Raw genomic sequence first — 16,703 nt, 5'->3', positions numbered from 1 at the left:
AGGGACACTGCCACTCTCTTTGGACCTGTGACCCCTCCCCAGCTGAGATTGACTATAGCCATGGGATGATCTGCCCTTACACCATCAGAATTGGTCACCTGGTACTTGAACTCAGGTAAAAGCTGGGCTGAGGGCACTAGGGTTCCTGTCACCATGGTGACACTTGCCCCTGTGTCCCTATAGTCCTCAGCATTCTGACCATTGATCATATGCTCTTGTATGTACTTGCCCATGGAATTGGGACTCACAGTAAAAGTGGCAAACCCCATGTCACCATCACAGACTAAAGTGGCCTGTGTGGGGGACCTGGCTAGGCCAGGTTCCACCTCAGTTCCCCAAGAAAACCCAACTAAATTTTTGGGTGCACTACCACCACCTGGGGGATTGCTACCTGTAGTACCAGGAGGTGTAGAAGTAGTGTTTGCAGGAATATTTTCCTTATTGCTGACCATAGGGCAAATAGCATACTTTTTCCTGTGCCTGGCTTCTTACAGACAAAGCAATAAGGTTTCTTGTCAGGGGAGGAAGGAGTTTGGGGCCCACCCCCAGAAGAGGATTTTTGGGGCCCTTCTGAGGACTTATCTCTTGATTTATCTCCACCTTTCTCTTGGGTCTTGGAAGAATCTTTCTTCTGGTCACCACCCTGGTTCTTCTGTTTCACCCTGGCTCTGACCCATTTATCTGCCTTCTTTCCCAATTCTTGGTGAGAAGTCAGATCTGAGTCTGGCAGGTACTGGTGCAAAAGCTGGGTTTGACAGTTATTAAGAATCTGCTCCCACATAATCAAATTGTACAATCCTAAATAGTCATGCACATTGCTACCAAGTATCCAACCTTCCAGTGCCTTTGTAGCACTACCCACAAAGTCTACCCAGTCCTGATTCTGTGCCTTCTGGGTGTCTCTGAACTTAATCCAATACTGTTCAGTGGTTAAGCCAGACCCATCAATGAGAGCACTCTTCAGGACTGAATAATTGTCAGCATCCTCTTCTCTAACAGTGAGGAGCTTATCTCTACCTTTGACAGCAAAGGAGAACCACAAGATAGCTGTCCACTGCTCTTGAAGGACCCTCTGAACTTTACAGGCCCTCTCTAAAGCAGTTATCCATTTCTGGATGTCATTCCCAACATGGTAGGGAGGGACAATCTTGCTCAGGTTCCTATTGTCAAAAGAATGTTCTTTAACTCAAGGGGCACTGTTGCCGCCACCATGGGACTCTAGTCCCAACTTTTTTCTAGCTCCCTGGACTTCTAGGGGCTCTTTGTCCAGGGCCAATTGCTGATGCTTGAGCCTAAGCTTCGCTTTCTCCAGTTCCAGAAATTGGTACTCCCTGTCATAAGAGTGGTCTCTCTTGCTAGATACAGAGGTCCCTACAGACTGTTCTGAGGGAGGAAACTCTGCAGAGGGAGATCTAGATCTCCTTGGTAAACTATGTACTCTTCAAGGAGGGGTGAAGAGGGGGCCATTTTGGCCTTCTTCATCATCTCCCTGAAGATCTGAGTTGTCCTGGTGAGACCCATCTTGTTCCTCCTGCCAGGGTTTGAGTCTATGTCTTAAAAGGTGTCACCTGTTGTTTTTGCATTTGGGGACGCGCTTAAACTGCTTGGAGTGTGAGTGTGTGTTTTACTCACCACCGTGAAGGGAACGCTGTGCTCAACGGGCGAATTCTCCTGCCCCAGCTACTTTCTTCGCCGCCGTGAGGGGAACGGCTGTTGACAACTACATTTCCCAGCTCCACCTGGGCCCGGCGCATTGCCCGACGTCACCAGAGCGCGCCTGAGCCCTACAAAACACGTCTGGTGCCTCCGCAACGCGGGACGCGCTTAAACTGCTTGGAGTGTGAGTGTGTGTTTTACTCACCACCGTGAAGGGAACGCTGTGCTCAACGGGCGAATTCTCCTGCCCCAGCTACTTTCTTCGCCGCCGTGAGGGGAACGGCTGTTGACAACTACATTTCCCAGCTCCACCTGGGCCCGGCGCATTGCCCGACGTCACCAGAGCGCGCCTGAGCCCTACAAAACACGTCTGGTGCCTCCGCAACGCGGGACGCGCTTAAACTGCTTGGAGTGTGAGTGTGTGTTTTACTCACCACCGTGAAGGGAACGCTGTGCTCAACGGGCGAATTCTCCTGCCCCAGCTACTTTCTTCGCCGCCGTGAGGGGAACGGCTGTTGACAACTACATTTCCCAGCTCCACCTGGGCCCGGCGCATTGCCCGACGTCACCAGAGCGCGCCTGAGCCCTACAAAACACGTCTGATGCCTCCGCAGCGCGGGACGCGCTTAAACTGCTTGGAGTGTGAGTGTGTGTTTTACTCACCACCGTGAAGGGAACGCTGTGCTCAACGGGCGAATTCTCCTGCCCCAGCTACTTTCTTTGCCGCCGTGAGGGGAACGGCTGTTGACAACTACATTTCCCAGCTCCACCTGGGCCCGGCGCATTGCCCGACGTCACCAGAGCGCGCCTGAGCCCTACAAAACACGTCTGGTGCCTCCGCAGCGCGGGACGCGCGCGGGACTCGCCCGGGCAATGCCCGTGCCAAGGGCGGGCCCGTCCTTGCCCGTCAGAGGCCGAAGGAGGCCGGGCTGGGCCACAACTTTTGGTCGCGGACACCGGGTTAGTCTGGACTTCTATTCTCCGCTGGTTATTTGATTTCTGTTTTTATATGTAGCATTCAGCCATAAGCTGTGCATAGAGTGTTCTATTTTTTAACAAATACTGTTTCGTTTTTAGCTAACTCTTTGTATAGGGGTTCTTTCCCGCACTATACCAGCTTGTTAGGCTGCACCTGAACTATGGGGAAACACTCTAAACCTTCATCGAGTCGCCCTATGACTAGACAATTAATGAATTCAAATCCGCCGCTCCCAAGTCTTACAGCTATAGACAAAATGCTGCAGAAAACAATTGGGGTGGTTGCTACAGCCATTGAAAACACGGAAAGACGGCTGTCCATTACCCCTGCATTTACTATGGCACCCCCTTTTGACGGCTTGACTGATTCATCTCTAAACCAGGTGGATATGGAAGCTATGTCATCTATGCTGCCCTCCTTTACCCACCTACCTTGTGCACAGGCGATATTAGACGAGTCTGAGCAAGCGGAAGTCGGCCCATTATCATCCTCCTTGGTTTCCATAGTGGCCCCCAAGAAGCAGGTAAAGCCAAGGAAAAAAAAACAGAAAACCAAAAAAAGGAGCATACATCCTGCCCCCTCTGCAGCTAGGCCTGCCCTTCCAGTTCTGGCCCAACACCGTCCCATTTCTAACCCACCGGTCTGGGCTTCTGATTTATTAATAGATCTACAGTCGCATATAGACCACTCCCTAAACCTTCTTTTAAAAACCCTGTCATTTAAGATCGACAGGTTGGTATCCTTAATCAATACCAAAGGTATTGGGAAGAAGCAGCCAAATCACGATCTACTGCATAACTCTGGTAGTATGAAGGGTGTTGGTACCCAAGCCACGATTAACAATCCCACTCCACAGGGTCAGTTTATTTCCCCCTCGTACCCTACTCCTTCTGTTTTAGTTCAGCCACCTTTGGCGCTGCCAGCTCCCCCTCCTCTTTCTGCTGGTCCCCCTATGCCCTCGATCATCTCCCGAGTTTCTATTGTTCCACCAGCATGTGATCAGTCCCACAGTAATAAGGATCTTATTCCACGGACCCCTGGTGGGGGTAGGCTTCTCTCTAATTTGGGTGGGAATTCAGCTCCACGGAGCCTGGCCGATTCCTCTCCCCTTGTACAGCTCCCCCCCGAGGTAGCACCCTATGTGATCGTGCTTACAGGAGTTCCTCCATTAACAAATGCTAAGGGGGAAACATATTACGAACTAAAAAATAAAGTTATCCACTGGTTGTCTAAAAATAGACCATTGAATGGAGTTGGTAGAGGGGAGATTCTTTTTGTTCGCAGGGGTAGCTGGCTAGGGACTCGACCAAAGGACATTGGTGGGGATTGTGTCCTAATTAATTTTAGGGACCCCAGAGTAGTCGGCCATATATTGGATCTGGGCGGGAAGTTTAAACTAGGCTCCATTGACACTTGTCACTTGGGGTACTTTTATCCCCATTCCAATGTTCTGAACCCTGTGGAACTACCCTACTTCCACCAAGCCTCTCATAATTCCTACTTCAATATCCCGGTTGTCAACCGTTTTGATGTGCTTAGTTCCGTGGATTGACCACTATCCCTGAGGCATAACAAGGGAAGGCACATGCATACGAGGGGGAGTTTGGGCAGGGATGGGCATGGTGTGGAGATGGATCTCTCCTTGGCTGAACCTGGCACCGGGATAGGACTCACTTCCACCTCTTTTTTGCTTCTGAACAATAGCTCCACGGAAGGGCGCTCTGAGTTGGGCCCCCTTGAGCATATTGCTTCCCACAATTCCCCCATCTCTCTCCCCTTGGTGGCCAGTTCCCTCCGCACACCTACACGTAGACCTTTAGTAGGGTCTTGGAATGTGGCTGGATTGGAGTCCAAACTCTCTGACCCTGAGTGGGGAGAGTTAATGGACAATTATGATATTTGCCTATTCCAAGAAACATGGCTACGGCACATTCCAGTGAGGGTGGGCTACGCATCTTTTTCTGTTCCTGCGGTCCAAGGCGCCAGGGGCAGACCTTCGGGGGGGTTAGTTGTTTGGGTTGCAACCCACTTAGGTTGCTCTGCAAAGCCCGTAGATTCAAAGTCCCCTGATATTTTGTGCCTGTTACTTACCTTCCCTGCCGGTTATTCGCTGGTAGTACTAAATGTCTACCTGCGTCCCTATCCGGTACAGCTGGGTCTGTCAATTCTGGGTGCCTTAGATGATGTATTACATTCCCTTCCCCCTGCGTCTCATAAATTAATAGGTGCGGATTTTAACTGTCACTTTGAACCCCTCCTTGGGATTCCCTCTCCTACTTGCGATGAGGACGAAAACTATAAAATTCCAGATCCTACCATCTATCCTGCCAAACGTCTTCTCCCACTAGCCCTTGAGATCAACAAGCTTGCCATTGCACATTCCTTGAGGGCTTGCAATGGTAGACTTTGTCCTGATGTACCGGGTTCTTTCACCTTTAATAGACCCGGGAATTGTTCGACTATCGACTACATCCTGGTGAATGTGGAATTTTGGGGCTATTTAGCAGCTTTTTCTGTTATTCCTAGGGTCGATAGTGATCACAACCTATTGACATTGGAACTGGTAAATAATATTGGTGGTAGTGGAGTCCCACAGGGCCTAACACCATCAAATAGTGAGAACTTGGTGCTAGCTGCAGGAGGTAGACGGATTAGGTGGGCAAGGGTCGTGATCGATGAGACAAAGCTTGCAGCATTATATAGCAGTGTCACTCGCTCCCTGGAGGCGGTTTCCCACCTTTTGAGCCCCAATGGGGATATCCGGCAGAACCATCTCCTAGACTTTCAGAAAATTCATAAGGAACTCCTCGGTGGCCTGGTTGGCTTTTTCTACAGTTCTAGTGTCCCAAGGCCAAGGGTTTCAAGGCCTGAGCATTGGTACAATAGTTCTTGTAGGCTGGCCAAGACTGCCCTGATTAAAGAGGTAAAAAAGGGTACACAGTCTAGTATCCAGGCTGCGAGGGCCTTTTACAAAAATCTGATTAAGGAGGCAAAATCTGAGTGGGAGGATCTAAGGTGGCAAAATATGAAGCAAGCATTAGTAGATCGTGACTCGAGGGCTTTTTGGAACATTGTTCGAACTGGCACGGCAGCATGCAGCCCTGCTATTATCCCCAATCTCATTGAGGAGGTCTGGCTTTCCCATTTTAAACCCCTTTATTCTCTCAGCAACCCTAGCGGAGGATTTGACCCGGTAATCCAGCCTAATGACACTGTAATGAATCAAATGGACCAGGAAGATTCAGTGAGTCGATCCTTCTCCCTTCCAGAAATAGAGTTGGCCCTTAGCACCCTATCAGTAGGGAAAGCTCCGGGGCTCGATAGGATCCCTGGTGATCTGTATAGAAGCGAACTAAATATTTGGGCCCCTTACACTCGGGTATACTTTAATGCCATTCTGCAGGGCCTTGAGATCCCGGATACCTGGTTGGGAGCAGAAATTATACCCATTCACAAAAAATCCTCCCCTTTGGATCCAGCTAATTATCGCCCCATAAGTTTGATCGATGTCTTACAGAAGCTGTTTGCCCGAGTCCTTTTAACAAGACTGCAGACCTGGATGGAGGACCATCAAATCCTAACCTCCCTCCAGGCGGGGTTTCGAGCAAAGGTTTCTACCATTGATCAATTGTTTAGGCTACAGTTGATCTATTGGAAAACAGTCAGTATGGGTGCAGGCAATCTTTACTTGATTTTTGTGGACCTTCGGTCCGCATTTGATATGGTCCAAAGGGAAAAATTATGGGTTTTATTATTAGAGATGGGTGCTCTCCCCTACCTTTGCCATTTATTCAAACGTCTGCATGAAGGCACTTATGCAAGGGTGAGATTTGGGAGATGCGGGGAAATTTCAGGGCCATTTCCGGTCGAAAAGGGTGTGAGGCAGGGTTGCGTCCTGGCCCCCACTCTCTTCTCCCTTTTTATTAATGTGTTGATTGAGCATTTCTTGTGCGCCGCTAATTTGGATTCCCCAATCCTAGCGGGGCGCAAGATACCGGCCCTAATGTTCGCGGATGATACGCTCCTGTTGTCTAAATCTTACATGGGCATCCAGCGTACATTAGAGGCCTTCTGCTCCTTCTGTGAAAAAAGGGATCTGGAACTGAACCCATCTAAAACAAAATTTATGGTTTTCAGCTCTAATCCAACTAACTGTCCCCACCCTAAGATGGGAGATGTTGAGCTGGATAGGGTTTCTACTTTTGATTATTTGGGGGTGACCCTCAATGACAAAATGAAATGGGGGTCTCACATGGCGAAGGCAAATTTGAAGCTAGCGCAATCAGTGGGGGGTATCCTGAAGGTTTTTAATGACACTTCTTCTAAACCTCTGGGCCCCCCCATGGAAATCTACAAATCCCAAGCAAGAGGGGGTGCGCTTTACGGCGCTGAACTCTGGGGATATTGTACTCCTGCTTCCTTATCGTCAATTGAGAATTCTTTTATTAGGCGACTGCTGAAACTTCCCGTGAGTACCCCCTTAATTCCCTTGAGATGGGATCTAGGTTTAGTTCCTATAGAAGAGATTGCCCTGAATCGCCCTCTCCTGTTCTGGAGACGACTCTGGTCAACGCCCGAGCTTGCAAGTTATAGGTATGATCTCGGCGATATACTGTCAAGGGGAAAATTGAAAAGAATTCCTTGGTTAATATATGTAAAGAACCTTTGTGATTCCATAGGGATGGGGGACCTATGGTCCGCACCGGAAGAGACAAGCCGCTCACTATCTAAGAAATCATTGTGTGAGGCCTTACAATTGTACCAGAAGGAAATTTTACTGCATTCCTCTCTGGGAAGGCTTACTGACACCTTTCTGGACATCAAGATTAGTCCCCAGTTTGAAGTTTTCTTGGATATTATCCAACCCCCTTTGGCAAAGAAACTTTACATTCAGTTTAGACACGGTTCGCTACCACTGAGGGCCTTTGCATATAGATGGTCTAATGCATCTGATCCCTTAAGCACGTGCCCTGTATGTATTGATACTTGTGAAACAGAGCTGCATGTTGTCCTTTTCTGCCCTTTATATACCAAGGCAAGGAAGAAGTGGATCATCCAGCTCTGCAAGTCTAGGGGTCTCAGGGACTATCAGGAGGTGTTTAGAATCCTGAAGTACGACACTACCCCATTGATAGTGTTCGCGATGGCTAAATATCTTCTTTCTATGTGGTTCACCAGGTCCAAAAAAATGCTATCTGCCAAATAACTCTCTTGCTCCTAGTATTGTATTACTGTTACTAAAGAAGCTTGTGGTGTAGTGAGAACATTTTGGGCCTTGGATGCAGTTCCAACAATATGTTCCTATGTGGAAAAATCCTGTTTTTAATTGTCCGTGCTTTTTTTTACTACAAAAATTTTAATGTGTTGATGGATTATACTCTATGCAATGTCTATTTAATCTTGTTTTATTGTACATAATTATTTATGTCTTTTTATGGTATTTTACCGAAATAAAAGCTTTGACTGACTGACTGGCATTTGTCACCTCCTGACCTGTGCCCATTCCCTGACTCACCCACTTTTTCTTATTCATCTGACCCAGGAGTCTTTTTAAGGTCATCAAGAAGTAAGGCCTCACTGCGAACACCTAGCAATGCGACAGGCATGGACACTGCTCTCCGACGTTAGACTCACAATGTTTATAATCCCAGATATGGTGCACTCCCCAGTTTACATATCCCCAGTTCGTTAATAGTAATTACATGGCTGCACTTCAACGACCTATGGGACAACCCACTCAGGGGATATGGATACACATAGCAGCCCCCACGTAGTGCGGCATCCACAGCGCGCTTCAGAGGGATGGGCCCAGACACAGGCTTCTATAGCCGGTTTCTAACTGAAAGATAAGGCAAGGACCATGACACTCTAAGCCGGTGAGCTCCGCTGACTATAATAGCAGCATCTGTACATGTTGATTCAAGGGCGCATGTTTACTGTAATTCCGAATGTGAATTTATATGCAATGTGTTTACTACAAATGCCAATAAAAAGAGTTTAAAAAAAAAAAAAAGAAATCAAGAAGTAAGGCCTCTATGAGGCGTTGAGCGTTGGCGTTCCTCCCTGTCTTCAGCTCTCTAGAGGCACACAGGGCTTTCAATTCTTGGAATGAAAGCTCACTGTATCTAGAGGGCAGAGAGCCACTGGCATCTCCTTTAGAAGACATGCTAAGTGTGGTGTGGTCTTGCACCTACCTAACCTAGTGGGAAATAAACTCTCAGAGGTTGGAGAAAGGATGTGCTAGACCCTTGACTTACCCATCTCGAAGTTCAGTAGAACTTACTTATTCTAAGTTAGCATTATATGTACCTAGTACTTAGTGGTTTTCAGTTAAATACAAAGATTTATCTGGTAAAACAATGCAGGCTTTAATCCCAACCGCTGCACACCAATGTGAGAGGTTGGTCTAGTATATGATTTCTACTAATTAAAGTGGGCACCTTGCACCAGTTTAAACAACCCTTATGGTGATTTAAGAGGTCAAAGATCACCTTAGAAAGCTATCCAAGTGGTAGCTGTGGGGAGCAGTATTCAGGCTTAGTCTTGAAGGAATGTTAAGCAGTTTGTTTTACCAGAATGCAACCTTATAGTATTGGTTAAATGAAAGGAGGACCACACAGTAGTCATAAAAATATGTATTTATTGTTATAACACACCTTAAATACCTCACAGTATCTGCTACACACAGATCAACACAAAGCACGCAATACTGTAGCACAGAAACAATGGTAAGTAGCACTAATACACAGTGGGCTCCTGGGGGAGACCAAACCATATACTAAAATAGTGGTATAAGAACCATGACTTGAGTCAAGACCGTGTCTAGAGGATGTAGAATCACTGGGACCCCAAGGAACCACCCACGGTGAGTAAGGAGGGACCCCACGGAGGATGGGTGCAGTGTGTGAACACGACCGCATGCTAAGTACAATTCAATTGGAGAGTCTCGGTTGCAGTTTTAAAGTTTAAGGACCCTTTCCAGTGGATTATGAGGAAACCATTTGGAACATAGAAGGTTGGAGAGCCACCCCACCCATGGATACCAAAGTACCAGAATTACCTATCTCAGGGAAGCCGGGTGCATAGGACTGAAGTGGCGTCGGAAACCGTTGTCGTTCTCAATAGGAGTCTTCAAAGAAATGCCACTACTGGAAAGAAGAAAAGTGTCCGGTGGAGCCCACAGGTAAATTCTTGATGGATGGAACCTGAAAGGAGAGGGGACAGAGTCTGGGTCACTCAGGAGTGACCAGGGGCTCGGTAGACGAATGCCCACCGATGTCTGGTGCTTCAGGTGTGAAGATGGAGACCTTGACTCTACAGCTGCAGAGACCAAGAGACGTCGAGGATGACCAGGAGCCGTATACAAGCTGTCCCACGAAGGATATCGAGTGCTGAGGGGTCAGTGTTTGGTGGGAGCACCAACAAGCCTTGACAACGGCAACCCACGAAGAAGATCAAAGAAGGTTGTGATCTGGCCCAGCAAGGACCAGGGAACTCACCACAGCAAGGGGAGTCAAGGCAGGCCTTGAGCAACCAGGGGAGCCCAATAAAAGCAGTATTGTCCCTCAAGTGGACCCACAGGCAGAAGGCACAGGAGTCACGAGGGGACCTCTAGCAGTTTCACAAAGTCACAGCTTGGAGGGCACAGAGTGCGAGGAGGCCAAAGTCCTTAAATGTACGCAAAGGTTGGGGCTATCTATAGCCCAATGCACTTAGTTGGGGAACGCCAACAAGCATATGCACTTGCAAAAGTATGCGGTGCACAGAGGTTCAGGGTATGCGGTCTCCACGAGGGATACTGGCCTCAAACTTGGGCAGCTCAACCTCAAGGAACATAGGAACCCATCTCCTGTGTTGCTGGAGCCTCATGAGTCTGCAGGAGCTCAGGATCAGCAGACTGGTCAGTTACGTTACGGTGCCGGAAAATGCAGGGGGGTGACTCCTTCACCCCAAGGGAGATACTTCAGTTGTCCTTGATGCTCCACAGGTCCTGCACGGAGCTCGTATGGTGCACGGGCACAGACGATGCTTGGACGGAGAGGGAGACGAAGTCGGGCCCTGTCGAAGTCCAGATTGTCCAGACGGTTGAAAGTCAGTGGTTTCTTGATCAGAATCTTGTCCACGTCGAATCTAGGGTCCTACAGCCAGGCAAGCCCTTTTGTACCACGGGAGAGGGTTGGACAGATTCAGGGAACCCTCCCAGGGAAGGGTCAGGATAGTGGGGAGGTTAAACTCATGTCCTTTGTCCAGTTTCGCACCAGAGCAGGAGACAACGTCTCCCGGGACTGGCTGGAACTGGACTAAGCACAGGGACAACAAATGCGCCCCTCGTGCAGACTTTCAGGCTCTTTGGAAGTGCACCCACCCAGCTCCAATACACTAAATCCTGTCTTGGAGGTGGTCACACCTCCCTGTGACAGGATGCCTATTGTGCTGCCTTCCTCTGCTCGAGCTTGGCTCAGCAGCAGGAGGGCAGAATTGTGTCTCTGGTCGACAGCAACCATTTTGTGCTGTCCAGGTCGAGAAGGCTGGTACCGGGAAGACCAGGGACCCCACGAAACTCGCTTCTGAAGGGTGGAATCATACCTCCCACACTGGTTACCGGTGTGGAGGTATGATTCCAAGATGTTTGATACCAAAAACGACATGGTGTGTTGCAGCCATTTTCGAGAAAGCATTTTACGCGAGCATATAGTACACCTTTACCTATATGTCTGGCTGCGTCACCGACAACCCATGGGTTCCGAAGGCTGCAGGGGTGCTCTGCTCATGCAGGGGCACCCGCTCACGTAAAACCCAGCACCCTGCCTTCCGGATTGTCAAGGCCTGCCATAGGGGTGACTTATAGGTTTTGAGTGTAGTGACCTATAGATATAGTAAACCTATATCTTAAGTAAGTGGTGCATGCACTATCTTACACAGGCTGCAATGGCAGGCCTGTAGTTCCATTTTGCATGGCCTCTCATGGGTGCTCACCCCCTTGGGAGCTTGGCATGACCAGTCAGGCTTTTCTTAGAGGCAGTGTGTAAAACATTTGCACATAAACAACATTAATACAGTGTAAGCACTACAAAAGGACACCACACCAGTTTAGAAAAGTATCCAATATTTTTATATACTTCAGACAAGACCAAAAACGATAAAAATCCACAATACAGTACTTAGAAATCTTCCGTTATCAATACAACCTTGAAAAACAGTTCCTTGAAGTCGATAGCTCCCTCTGGGGCTATCACGGCGTCGTGAACAAACAAATCCAAACAGTTCTGGCTGACTGCGGTGTCTGGAAGACCCGCAAAACAGTACCTTTAGAAATGCAGGGCGTCGGCGACCTCTCGTTGAGCTTCCGGAAGCACGGCGTGCACAGGCGTCCGTTCCGGAGGTTGGTGCAGGAATTGTCAGGCCCTCTAAGTCATATGCGTTGCAGATCGAACTCCTTGCGGTTGAAGGCAGGAGCGCTGGAGTCGGCAGGCATCGGGTGCAGCGGTGCAAAGTGCAGCGGTGCGGCGTGCGATGCCCTCAGGTCGCGGTGCGAGCAGCGGCTTGGTGGCGGCGTCAGATGGCGTTGTCGTGAGACCAGGGTCGCGGTGCGCAGTGATGCGATGCTTGTTGCGGTGCTGGCAGGTCACGGTGCAAGCAGCGTCGTCCTCGTTGCTGAAGCGCTGTCGTCGGCTGACGAACTGGAATCGATGGCACTGGTGTCGATAGGCCAAGGCTGCGGTGCGAGATGAGGGCGGTGCGTTGTGTAACTTTACGAGCGGTGCTCTCGAACCACGGTGCAGGCAGTGGCGTCAATTTCGGCGTGGAGCGGCAGCGATAACAAGGCGGCGTCGTGAGGCGATGCGGAGTGCAGTGCCCACAGGTTGCGGTGCAAGCAGCGGCTCGGTGGCAGCGCCAGTAGGCATCGTTGGTGAGACCAGGGTTGCGTTGCGGCGGGCCCCTCTGTGGTGCCTTCAGGACACGAAGTCAGCAGCGGTGTCGTAGACGGTGTCGGGTTGCTTTTTCTTCTGTTGCAGCACAAAACACACAGTTCCCAGTGCTGAGGGCAGAAGAGCTTTAAGTATTTGCTGTTCCTGAGACGTCTTGAACAGAGGGCAGACTCTACCTCAAGCCCTTGGAGACGCTCACAAAAGTAGATTGCAGAAAGTTCAGTTCAGTGCTTTCACTAGCCAAGACAGAAGCTGCCACTGCAGGCCAACACAACATAGTGGTAGTTCCTCCTCACAGCTTCTCTAGCTCTTCTTCTTGGCAGTCTTCTTGGTCCAAAAGAGTTCTAAAGTTCAGGGGTTTGGACTCCACTTTTTATAGTCCAAAATCCTTTGTCCTCTCAGGCAGAGAGTGTCTGTGCCCAGCCAGAACCAGAACCAGTTCTGCCCTCTCTGGTGTGGCTTCCTGGCATGAGGTGGAGACGGCATTGACTGAGGCAGACCAGGCCCATTCAGGTGAAAGGAAATCTCCTCCCCCTACTCTAAATGAAGCCCAGGTCTATTCAGCCCTTCCCTGACCCACCTAGACTATCCAGAGCCACTGCTTCTCCCCAACCCCTGTCATCCAAAACCCAGACAGTCACTCCACAAACCCAGCAGAGGCCTGCTAGATGGTTGGGCAAGAAAATACCTACTTTCAAAAAGTGGTATTTTCAAACACAGAATGTAAAAATCACCTTCACTAAAAGATGCATCTTTAGATTCTGAGTAGAGGGATACTAAACTTTATTTTCCTGCCAAGTTCCCAGGGCCAGTTATGTTTATACGATGTTATAAACAAACTCTCCATTCTGACCTGAGGGGAACAAGTAGCCTTGCAATAGTGAAAAACTAAACTGGCAGTAATTCACTATCAGGACATGCCCTGGTGTGTGTGTGACATGCCCTATCTTTCACATACACTGCACCCTGCCCACAGGGGTACCTTGGACCTACCTTAGGGGTGACTGATATGTAAGACAAAGGGATGGTTAGGGCCTGGCAAGAGGGTGTACTTGCCTAGTCGACATGGCAATACCAGACTGCACACAGGCTCTGCAATGGCAGGCCAGAGTTACATTTACGCAAAAAGAACAAATGATGTACAGAATGCAGAACAATGTCATACATTCACCCCAGTTCAGAGATCTGGGCCAAATCCATCGTTCTTTTGCTCACCATGCCATTCCAGTTTGGACCCAGCCATATGCAAATCAGTCTTGACCCTGCATCCAATGGGAACAGTCCAGCCTGAACTGCCAGGCCAGGTCCTCCCTGGACTGGAAACAAGCATCCTAGGACCAGTGTTGGGCTGTCAGCCCTCATCAGCCATGATAGTTTGACTCCAGTGGCATGGAGAGCATGGGACCCACATCTGGGCATACCCGTCCCACTCGGGGTGACAAATGCAAAAAGAACAATTGATGGACAGAATGTAGAACAGTGTCATATATTCACCCCAGTACAGAGATCTGGGCCAAATCCATTGTTTTTTCGCTCACCATGCCATTCCAGTTTGGACCCAGCCATATGCAAATCAGTCTTGACCCTGCGCCCAATGGGAACAGTCCAGCCTGAACTGCCAGGTCAGGTCCTCCCTGGACTGGAAACAGGCATCCTAGGTTTCAGCCCACATCAGCCAGGATCCATCATCTCCTTGTGTTTGCTTTGTTCGCCCTAAGTTGGCAGGGTATCGCCAGACGTGGGTCCCTTGCTCACTTTGCCACTGGAATCAAGCTAGCCTGGCTGATGAGGGCTGTTAGCCCAAAACCGGTCCCAGGATGCTTATCTCCGGTGCAGGGAAGACATGGCTTGGTAGTTCGGGCTGGACTGTTCCCATGAGGATCAGGGTAAAGACTGATTTGCATATAGCTGTGTCTGAGCTGGGGTGGTGAAGTAGGCTAAAGAATGATGATGGATTCAACCCAGATCTGTGACTGGGGGTAAGTGTCTGAAAAGTTTCAGCGCTCCGTCCATCATCTCCTTGTGTTTGCAGAGTTACATTTACGGGCTGTTTGTGTGGGTGGTACAATCCAGTGCTGCAGCCCACTAACAGCATTTGATTTACAGACCCTGGCACACTCAGTGCACTTTACTATGGACTGACACATAAATCAAATAGGTCAATCATTGAAACACCAATCCATACACATTTTACAACGGTAGCACTTGAACTTTAACACTGATCAGCAGTAAGCAAAGTGCGCAGAAACACTTAGTCAGCACAAACGGAGTCAAAACCGGGAGGTCAGAAAGCAAAAACTCAGGGGAAACACGCCAAAAGATGCCAGGTCTAACCCATGTCCCCTTCAGCTGAAAGTAGGGAGAACTACCCACACTCCTGGGAGTTCTCTTCTCTAAGGCGGAAGAACCTGGACAGACCATCTGCATTGGTGTGTTCTGTGCCAGGATGTTGTTCCACCGTAAAGTCCATTCCCTGTAGAGAGATGGACCACCTCAGTAATTTTGAATTCTCACCCCTTATTTGCATCAACCATCTGAGGGGCCTGTGGTCTGTCTGAACCCAGAAGTGAGTCCCAAACAGGTAGAGCTTCAACTTCTTCAGCGCCCAGACCACAGCGAAAGCTTCCCTTTCTATGGCACTCCACCTCTCCACACCATGCTCGGAAGCGTCAGTCTGAATGATGAGTTCCTTGGAGAAGTCGGCTGCCTTGAGCACGGGCGCTGTGCACATGGCAGCCTTCAGGGCATCAAAAGCCTTCTGGCAGGACTCAGTCCAGATCACCTTCTTGGGCTGATTCCTGGAAGTCAGCTCTGTTAAGGGGGCACCAATGGTGCAATACCCCTTAACAAACCTCCTGTAGTACCCGGTGAGACCTAAGAAGGCTCTCACATCTGTCTGGTTCTTGGGGGTCTCCCAAGCCAGAATGGTGTAAATCTTGGGCTGTACGGGTGCCACCTGGCCGCTTTCTACCTGGTGTCCCAAGTATACCACAGAGCCCTTCCCAATCTGGCACTTACTGGCCTTGATCGTGAGTTCCTCCCGTAGCAGAGCCCTCAACACTTCCCCAAGGTGCTGCAAGTGTTCTTCCCATCTGGAACTAAACACTGCAATGTCATCAAGGTAGGCGGCACTGAAATCCTCCAGCCCAGCCAACACCTGGTTGACTAACCTCTGGTAATGTCCTTCTGGGGTTGGGAATGCTGACCTCTCCTTGGCCCTATCGGTTAAGGCAATCTGCCAGTACCCAGACGTCAATTCATACGTGCTGAGGAACTTGACAGCTCCCAACTGATCAATGAGTTCATTAGCTCTGGGGTGCGCGTCAGTCCTGGTGACGGCACTGAGCCCACGGTAGTCCACACAAAACCGCAGTTCTGGAGTGGCACTGGATGCAGCAGCCTTTGGGACTAAGACTTCTGGGCTGCCCAAGGACTGTTGGAGGGCTCGATTACCCCTAACACCAACATCTTAGAGACCTCCTCTTTAATTCTGACCCTGACCCGGTCAGTCAACCTGTAAATCTTGTGCTTCACAGGAGGGCTGTCCCCGGTATCCACGTCATGGGTACACCAGTGAGTAACACCTGGGGTCCGAGAAAACAGTGGGGCAAACTGTTCCAACAACTGGTGACTGTCGCTCTGCTGCTCTGGGGTAAGTGTAGGGGAGATGATCATACCTTCCACTGACCCATCGTGCTCCTAGGTAGACAGGAGGTCAGGGAGAGGTTCACTCTCCTCTTCCACCCCATCATCTGTCGCCAAGAGCATGCTCATTTCGGACCTATCTAAATGGGGCTTGAGGTGGTTCACGCGCAGGACCCTCAAAGGGTTCCTTGGAGTTTGCAAATCCACCAGGTAGGTGACATCACTTTTGCGCTCCATCACCTCAAACGGCCCAGTCCACTTGTCCTGAAAGGCACAAGGTTCCACTGGGACCATGACCCACACTTTTTGCCCAGGTTGAAATTTGACCAGAGTGGCATTCTGGTCATACCACTTCTTCATTTCTTCCTGGCTTGCTTCTAGGTTCGCCTGAGCGAGTTGCCTGAAGCAGGCAGTTTGGTTTCTGAAGGCCAGCATGTAACTAAACACATCTTGGGGAGTTTTCCTATGAGCTGCCTCCCAGCCTTCCTTCACCA

The sequence above is a fragment of the Triturus cristatus genome, chromosome 2_1 (assembly GCF_964204655.1).
Source record: "Triturus cristatus chromosome 2_1, aTriCri1.1, whole genome shotgun sequence".
NCBI classification, from domain to species: domain Eukaryota; kingdom Metazoa; phylum Chordata; class Amphibia; order Caudata; family Salamandridae; genus Triturus; species Triturus cristatus.
The sequence above is the reverse complement of the archived record's forward strand: the minus strand, read 5'-3'. Positions refer to the sequence as shown.